At 45.6% G+C, this 9,033-nt stretch overlaps 1 long non-coding RNA gene across 1 annotated transcript; it reads right to left on the bottom strand.

The window, feature by feature from the left end:
* Positions 1-6,967: 6,967 nt before the first annotated feature.
* On the bottom strand, positions 6,968-7,897 carry LOC120601672 (uncharacterized). Its single transcript, XR_005652504.1, has 2 exons — positions 7,327-7,897; positions 6,968-7,117 (listed from the first exon to the last, which is right to left on the bottom strand). It is a non-coding gene; the product is annotated as an uncharacterized LOC120601672 (long non-coding RNA).
* Between the last annotated feature and the right edge of the window lie 1,136 nt (positions 7,898-9,033).

Below are 9,033 nucleotides of genomic sequence, written 5' to 3'. Positions count from 1 at the left end.
TCCAACAGACTGTCTACTGGCCCTTGACTGAGCCTTTCCTCCTGGACCACCCAAGCCAGACCCGCCCCCGCCTCCGCAGGAGAATGGAGCCTGGATCCAGACTCCAAGCAACCCCACTGCCCCAAGTAGATGCTGCGGGCCTGGAATAGAAGCGTGTTCAGGTCTTGGAAACTCTCACTGCAGTGTCTGCCGGTCAGAGTCACCGATGTGGAATACCACGTCTGAAGTGTCCTATCCGTGTCACCCAAACTTATTCTGCTGTTCAAGTCCCTCTCTTCTCCTCCCCATTTCCCATAAGCATCCTGGGTTCCAGCCATATTGTTCTGGGCATAGCCTGCTTTTTCTGGTCATCAGGACTTAGCACGTACTGTTCTCTCTGCTTTGAAGGCCCTTTTTCTCATCTGTCTGAAAAACTCATATTCATTTGTCAAGATCCAAATAAAATGTCCCTTTCTGGGGCATTAATAATCACACTGGTGAGTCCTATGACTTGTTCATAGCTGGTGTCCTTTCTGATTGGTCAGTGACTGTGACAAGCAGGTTGTTAAATATTTAGATTCTCCTCCAGCCTCTCCCTCTGTGAAGTCTTTCCTGACCCTAAGCAGGGTCCTCCTTCCCTCCCCTAGGGTCCCTTGTGCCCTTGTGCATCCCTCTGCTGTAGATTTTATCCCACTGCCTGGCATGGTTCTGCCTCCTCCCTAAACTGTGAGTTCCCAGCAGGTAAGGACCACAACTGGTCCATTGCCGTACCTCCCCGGGACCACACCTGTGCGCAGGCAGGCATGCTAGCACTTTGGGCACAGATTCTGCTCCTTGGAGATTATTGCTAGGAGCCAGAGGAGGACCAGGAAACCTCGTACAGCTCCCATTCCTTGATGGGAGGTGCTCCTGCGGGCTATCCCATTGTATGTGCTCTCCTGCCAGCTCACCCCTTCCATCTGACAAGTGTTGGTCTCATTTTACAGATGGAGAAACCAAGGCACAGAGAGGTGAGGAAACTTTGGCCAAGGAAGTGATGAGATTGGGAACGGAGCCCAGGTCTCCACCTAGAGTCTTCATTCTCTGCATCCCAGGCGGCCCTGTTGAGTGAGGGCAGTCTCAGCCTGGGAGACTCGCCCTCACCCTGCCAGCCCCCTGCTCAGGACAGTGGGGCCGATGAACACAGGCTTACTCCACACACCTGCAAGGGCTCCAGGCCAGGAGGGCCACATAAGATGAAATGACCCTATGCCCTGAGCCCCTCTTGTCTGGCCTCCAAGTCAAGCCTGGCCTTTGGCTGCACTTGGCATAAATTTCACACAAGGTTACTAGGAAACAGCTCTGCAAAAAATATGGGACTTTCCAGGACAAACCAAAAAGAGAAGACCCTCTCACAAGGTCACATTAACATTGGCCTCTTAGAAGATCGTCTCTGTCCCAAATGCCACCAACTTGTCAGGCTCTTTGTTGCTCTTAAGGGAACTTCAGGGTGGCTCGGTGGAACCAGTCCCAAGCCTTGACTCATAAGACCTGGGTTTGAGTTCTGGCCCCAGTGCCAGCCTTGCCCTGTGACCTTGGCGAGCCACTTTACCTTTTTGACAGTTGCCGGCTTTGTCTGTAAATGAAGGGATCGTTGAAGAAATGAAATGGGTTAATAAGTACCAAGTACCTGGCATGGGTTTGAAGTTCCCTCTACAAATCAGGATCGAAGTCTAAAATATCTTTGTCCCTCAGGAGAAAGTCCCTGGTCCCCTTCCCTGTAAATCTTCGTAATCTACAAATTCCCCAGTAAGATCACGCCCCTTGCCTTAACTTAATCTGGTTTGACCTTCAGGCTCCGTGGGCGGGGAAAGCACAGTCACCCCTTCCTCTTCTGTCCAGAGCTTTCTCCTTTCAAGCCCATGTGTGAGGCCCTGGGCCTCTTCTGGATGAGATATTTGCTCGGGAGAAAGTCCCTGTACTATGAAAACCATAGAAACCGGAGTCCTTCCACCGCTAACTTTTCAGAACTTGGCTGAGCTGCAAACCCAATATATGAAAATACTGATTGATTGAACACAAATGTCGTGCCTGAGGATTCCCTCCTGGGTGCATTTAAGTAGCTGGCTCCCTGTGTGTATTGCAAATGGGTCTCCCTTTATAGAATTTCAAACTACGTACAACTTTTCAGATGCCTTCATAGAGTCAAATAAAGTGGGGTCTACCTGAAGTCCTACCATGTTCTGGAAGTCACCTGAGCAGACATTTCAGGTGAAAGTATCTATCTTAACCTTCGCAGATTACAGAGCTAGCTCACAGCCAGAGTCTCACCTACGACTGACAGGAGCAGCTTATCTCCATTTTCCAGCCTGAGAAACTGAGGCACGCACGATGGAAGTGGCTACCTTCAACCCCTGCATGGAGTTAGGACAGAATGAATCCAGAGTGACCTCTTCTGGGGTCCCTGTGTGCTCTCAAATCTTAAGGCAGGGTTTGTGACCTTTCTCACAGCTCAGAAAGAGTTCCCTGGTAATTTCTATGCTCTAGCCCCCTACAACCAACAGTGTGAAGTCCCAGCTCCTGAGAATGACAAGCTGGTGTCCTGGTATCTACCAACTTTTCCAGCCCCAATGCTGGCATTCCCCTCCTGTTTCAGCTTCACGGGACATCTCTCCTGGCCCCCGAATATGTCTGTGAATTGTGGCCCATGTCAATCTTTTGCCTCAAAGCCACGAATGTAGATGGGGATGGTGGTGACATGGGGACGAAAGACATAAATAGGTGAGTGTGCATCAGGACTTGGCTAGGATCAAGCGAGCTAGATTCCCAAGGTGCTAAATGTAAGGAGATGGCCCTCAACAGCTTAAACGTAGAATTAGCACATGACCCACCGATTCCTCTCCTATATGTATTCCCAGAATAATTAAAGACAGGTATTCAAACAAAAAAACTTGTACACAATATTCACAGCGGCTCTATTTACAATAGGCAATAGGTAGAAATAATTAAAATATCCATCGACAGATGAGGGGGTAAGCAATACATGGTAGATCCATTTGACGGAACATTATATGGCCATAAAAAGGAATGAAGCACCGATTCACGGTACAACATGGTTGAATCTTAAAAACATGATGCTAAGTGAAAGAAGCCAGGCACAAATGGCCATATTTTGTATGATTTCATTTTTGTAAAATGTTCAGAATAGGCAAATCCATTGAGATTAGAAGCAGATTGGAGGTTGCCAGGGGCTGTGGGTGGGGAAATTGGGGAGCAAGGTTCCTCTGGGAGTGATGAAAATGTTTGGAACTAGATAGTTCCATGACATGGTGTATGTACTATAACTCACTGAATTGTACACCTTAAAATGGTTTCAATGGTAAATTTTATGTTGTATGTCTTTTACCACACACACACACACATACACACACACAATGCAAGGTCGCACTCTCTCTCTGGACCAACCACTCTCTCTCATGACCCAAGGGTGAATGCCTTCTCACATTTCGTGCCCTGGGCACGCATTGGCCTTGCCCTAAACCTGGTCCTTGCATCCACAGCTTTCTCCTTTGGGTGAGAGAATTCTGTTTGCTCTGTAACTTCTCCTCCACCCACGGCTTCCCCGGAGAATCCTTTCTTTGGAAATTCAGTTCATGGGCTGATGCAGAATAAGGACATTTGGTAGAGAGGTAGAGATGGGGAATTAGGAATTGGAGTTGCTTGGGAATTGCCATTACTCATGGGAAAGAAGAAAAATTGTAGAGAAAGGAAATGGGGAGGGAGAGGAAAGAGAAGAATCACTAAGTTCGATTTTTTTAAACAGCTTTATTGAAATACGTAGCATACAATTCACCCATTCGAAGTGGTTGTACAAAGTGTACACATTCCCAGTTGTAAGATGAATAAGTTCTGGAGATCTAATACACACTATGGTGACTATAGGTAATACATATGTTGTATACTTAAAAGTTGCTAAGAAGGTAGATCTTAAAGTTTTCACCACACACACACACACACACACACACACACGCACACACACATTCTTTTCACCAAAAAAAGATAACTAGACGTGGTGATGGAGGTGTTAGCTAACTTTATTGTGCTGATCATTTAGTAACAAATACGTGTATCAAATTGTTATGTTGTGTTTTCATTGTCATTCGATTCAAGTATTTTCTGAATTTCTTTGTGATCTCTTTCCACGTATTACTTGGTGATGCACTCAGGTATACTAAGAGTTAAAACAAAATCCACAAATGAAAATGGTACACAGCAACTTGCAGATGGGACAAATTAATCCCTGGGAGTGAGGGATACATGGAAACGGGAAGGGAAAATGGTAGATATTAACAGTGCTCGCCAACATTTCAGCTCTTCTTCTGGGCTAATGAGAGGATGTCATTCTACTGCCCCTTTGAACTTGGACATGGACACATGACTTGCCAATGAAACGTGACGCATACCATTCCTAACAGCAACATCTAAGAGTGAATGTGTGAGCCGTCTTCATGCTCCCTTCCCTGCATGGTAAACTCCAAAGTTTCTTGTTGAGATCACGGCATCATAAAACGGTAGAGCATCCATCGGCCTGGGGTCTGAAGTGATTACAATGAACACCGCTCTCTTCAGTTACTCATACTGGGTACAGAGAATGAGAGAGAAATAGACCTTCATTATTTAAAGCTACCGAGATTTGGGGATTGTTTGTTACTGCTGCATAACCTAGCCTTTCCTGATTGATAAAGGGAGCTTTGATTGTATTTGATGTTTGTTTGTTTGTTTTTTTACAAATCTAAAGATTTATTTGTTAGTTTTTTAAACATGGGTAGCTGTTATATAAGTGTTTATCATATAATTTTCTATAATTCCTATACATTTCAACCCCCAAGATGTTTCTCCATCTATCCCTTGCATTTAGGTAAGTCGAGAGGGAGTGGCTTGACTCTTTCTCCAGCCAGATTATCATCTATGGACGGGCGCTCCTCACCCTCACCCTACTTCTTCGCACCACTGTCACCATCTGGTACATTTATTTGTATTTTTGTTGTCCTTCACCCCTTAGAAAGTAAACTCCTTAAGATCAGGGACTATATAACACCGGTGCCTAGGGCAATGCCCAGCACGCAGAAGCAACTCAATTCCTGTTTATTAAATGAACACATGCAAAAGATTTTTCCCACTGGCCGTCTCTGCCCAGAGAGGACAGGGCCCCGTCTTCTTCCTGTTCCACATTCCCTCTCACTTGCCCTTCCCCCAAAGCGTACACACAATGAAGTTGATGAAAGTGTAAGCGGTCCTTTATGTAAAAGTTCAGATATAAGTCCCCAAACCATGCTGTTGTGCAGTGTGTATGCGTGTGCCTGAGTCTGTCCATCTATCTGTCTGGGGGTGGGATGAGGGGAGTTGGGGGCTGTGCTGTTTGTGTAGCTGTCTCCTTCTATTCCAATCCTTGCCCAGGTGGGAGTCTGCTGAGAAGATCTGGAGAAGCCGGGACAGACAGCACCCCCACCCCAGACCTTCCCCGCAGCCTCGGGGAGGACCCTGGAGCTCAGGTTTCCTCAGAAGATGTTGGGAACACAGGCCTTGTTCCCAGGGCTGTCGTTAGCACCTTTCGGCAGCCGCTGTCCCAGTCCTCAGCCTCAGAAATTCCCTGGCCACCTGGGAATGGAGACACTCTGGCTCCACCAGCCCACACAGAAACCTGAACTCATGTAATTATTCGTAATGACACATGGCGGGAGCTTCCAGCATCTCATGCTCTAATGACACATCTCCTCCCAGCCCATCTCAGGGGCCAGTGAGGCTTTAATTAGGTCTGGAGCCAACAGGTGGGAGAGCCAAGGGTTGAAGGAGTAAAGAGAGAACCCTGACTTTAGAGTTCATCACTCTGTGTGCCGAGTCCAGTTCGGCTACTTCTTAACTGTGAGGCTTTAAGCAAATCAATTCATTTCTCCAAGCCTTCATTTTCTCATCTGTGAAATGGGTTATAAGTTCACACCACACAGGGCTGTCTTGAAGAGCGGGAGCCCTCTCCTCCAGGGAGGCTGCCAATGGGATGGGTGCCAGATGGGGGTGGAAGTGGTCAGCTTCCTGGAGAGGACCTACCAACAGTCCTTGGGTGCTGGGGAGACTGCTAAACCTCCAAAGGCCAATTTGGCCAAAGTTAGTTGTCCAAAGGCTCATCAAAGGACCACTGACCCATATTATGAAATGGACTAATTTTCCAAAAACTCATTTAAGAAATAGTCTTTTTGATTATATTCGACGTACATTTTTCAATTTGGCCCAAAGCTAAGTAAGGGTCATGAGACACATTCTTCCAATGCATTTATTCTTCTTCTTAAATAATATCCTATGACTCTTTCTTCATAATAGCACACGAGAAATTTTCCTTTCAGACTGATTTTAAAAATTCCTTAAAATGTAATTTTCTGTTTTATCAGCATTTTAGCATTTGAGAGGTACTTTTACAGATTTTGCTAAATAGTAAACTCCACGACTTGTCCAAATACTGTTTGCTCAAAATGTATTTATTGTAATTACATTTTCCTATTTTGACTTCAAGTTTTGTTGAAATGACACGTGTACTTGGTCTTCAAGATTTATAATGAAAACAGCAGTCTCCTACCTAATCTCTCTCTGTCTCCAATACCTAGCCACCAGAGGCCACTGCTTTTAAGAAGACACAGCAGTTTCTTTTCCATTTACTTTTGTGAAATAACATGCTTATACCATTATTTCTCGATTGATTTTCAGCTTTAGACACAATCTATCGTCTTCCTATTTTGGAAGGTAAGCATTTCCTTCCCATACCATCTCCTTCTTCCCTCCCTCCTTCTCCTAGTACCATCTCACTTACATGATCATATCGTAATTTATTTGTTAGATAAATGTTCAGGGTTTATTTTGTAACAACGTAAACATTGTTGACAGACCAGCCACGTAGAGGACTATGATTACATTCGTTTTCTTGGACGTCTTGCTGTTTTCTCCGGAATTGTTAATTTTCTTGTTTTTTTTTTTTCCTTTTTTGATTTTTAGGTGTCCACCCCAATTCACACTCTCCCGGGAGATGAGGTCATTAGGCAACCCTTCTGCTTCCTCATTTTTCTTAGGGACATCTATTCAGGAGCCTTCTTTGCACTTTTAAATTGCTGTGCTGCATGGGATGAAAAAAATAATATTATTTTAAAACGTTTCAAATTAAGAAAAATACTCGAGTAGTACAAAGAACCCCACAGGTCCTTCATCAAGACACCCCACTCAAGTTTCACCAGTTGCACCCATGACCCGCAATCTCGTGTAATTTGATGTAAATTTGCTGTAAATTACACCAGAAAGTGACCCGACCTAGCATCGGTGTTATACCTCTCCGGTCTCCTTCAGCCTAGAACGGTTCCTCTTTCTTGCCTTGAGTTCCACACTCTCGATGTTTGGAAGATAACAGGGCAGTCATTTTGCAAAATGTCGCTCAGTTCGTGTTTGTCTGTCTCCTCGTGATGAAGCCCTGATGCTGGATCTTGGGCAGAAATGACACAGGCATGATGTGATGCTTCGTCATCCCTCTTCTCAGGTGCCATGCGACCTGGATTCGTTGACGCTGGTACTGTTAACTTTGATCAAATCACCATTTTATAGGCTTTCTCCATTGTCGAGCTATTTTGTGACTTTTATAAGTAATAAATACCTCGTGAGGAGACAGCCTTATGTAAATATCCTGCTCCTCAGACCATTCAGACCCCTGGTCTTAGCATTCATTGGCGTTTCCGACCTAAAATAATTATTACCATAACAGTTGCCAAAAGGTGATTTTCCCTCTTTATTTATTATTTGGCATTCTACTCTAAGGAGATGTATTCTCCTTGTCTGTTTATTCGTTTATTTGTTTATAGCAATGTAGATTCATGGATTCCTATTTTCTTCAGTGAGCTAGGATCCATTGCTATCATTATTTATTTTGATGTTCAGATCACACCAGATTTGGGTACAAGAAGCTCTTTCCAGTTGGTTCTTGTGTCCCCCTCGGTCTTTGAACACTTCTTTGCTTTCTGACCCAAGGCGTTCCAGGCTCATCTCATACTTTCTCTGGCCCAGCCTGGGAATCGACCATTCTTCCAAAGACTTTGATTCCTGTCTAGGGGAGAATGGCATTTTGAAAACAAGATCTTGGCGCTATGTGTGCGTATTGCTACCCAAGCATTGCTGCTCCCAGACCTTGGTGAAAAGAGCTGGAGAAAACACACACACACACACACACACACACACACACACACACACTTTAAGTTCTGTGTTTTTGCTGTTAGCTCCAATTCCAGTCCGACACCTCAAGGTCCTTCAGTGTCTTCCTTCCCATATTTGTACCTTCCTCATCAGTGATAAACCTGATGAGGTTCGTCCACAGTAGATTACTCATCTGCTCTGTGCCTGGTGTATGTAACTCAGCTTTCGATCCACTAGGCTTCTGTCCCATCAGCTTTAACTCCAACCTCGCAAGGGCCATCATACTGCCCCACTAGGTCCTGCCTAGTGACTTTCAACTGGATGAACGGAGAAAAGAAGGCAGGCAGGAAGAAAGAAAGGTAAGAAGAGAGGGGGAGAGGAGAGGAGAGAGGAAATGGGCCAGCGGGCGTGGGATGAGTGAGCTTTAGATTTCTGGGATTTTCAGGAATGTTTACTCTGTCTCTACCCCACCTCCCTGATGCTGCCCCTTGAGGGAACCGGAATAAAGACCCCCAGAGGAGAATGGACTGTGCCGGTCTGAGCTGCAGGTCCCAGAGGCGAAAAGGGGTCCGAAGGTCCCAAGTTCTGGCTTCCTATGGCCCTCGAAGGCCTTGCCAACTCATCTCGTACACACCGTTAAAGACTTTATAAGCTCACGAAGTGGCGATCTGGAAAACTGATCCTCTGATGAACTAACTCAGCCATGGTGGAGGTGGGGGGTGAAGGGTGGTCCCAACTCGTAGACTCTGGGGTTCCCCCTTCCGCACCCAGAGCAGCTCTGCTCACCTGGGTTAGAACAGTTGGGTTTCTGGGTGGTCTTTCTCTTGACAAAATGTTTTGAAAGGTGGAGCCCAG

This window comes from Pteropus medius, unplaced genomic scaffold, assembly GCF_902729225.1.
Source record: "Pteropus medius unplaced genomic scaffold, Ma_sr-lr_union100, whole genome shotgun sequence".
Lineage (NCBI taxonomy): Eukaryota > Metazoa > Chordata > Mammalia > Chiroptera > Pteropodidae > Pteropus > Pteropus medius.
This window is presented reverse-complemented; position numbering and strand designations above follow the sequence as displayed.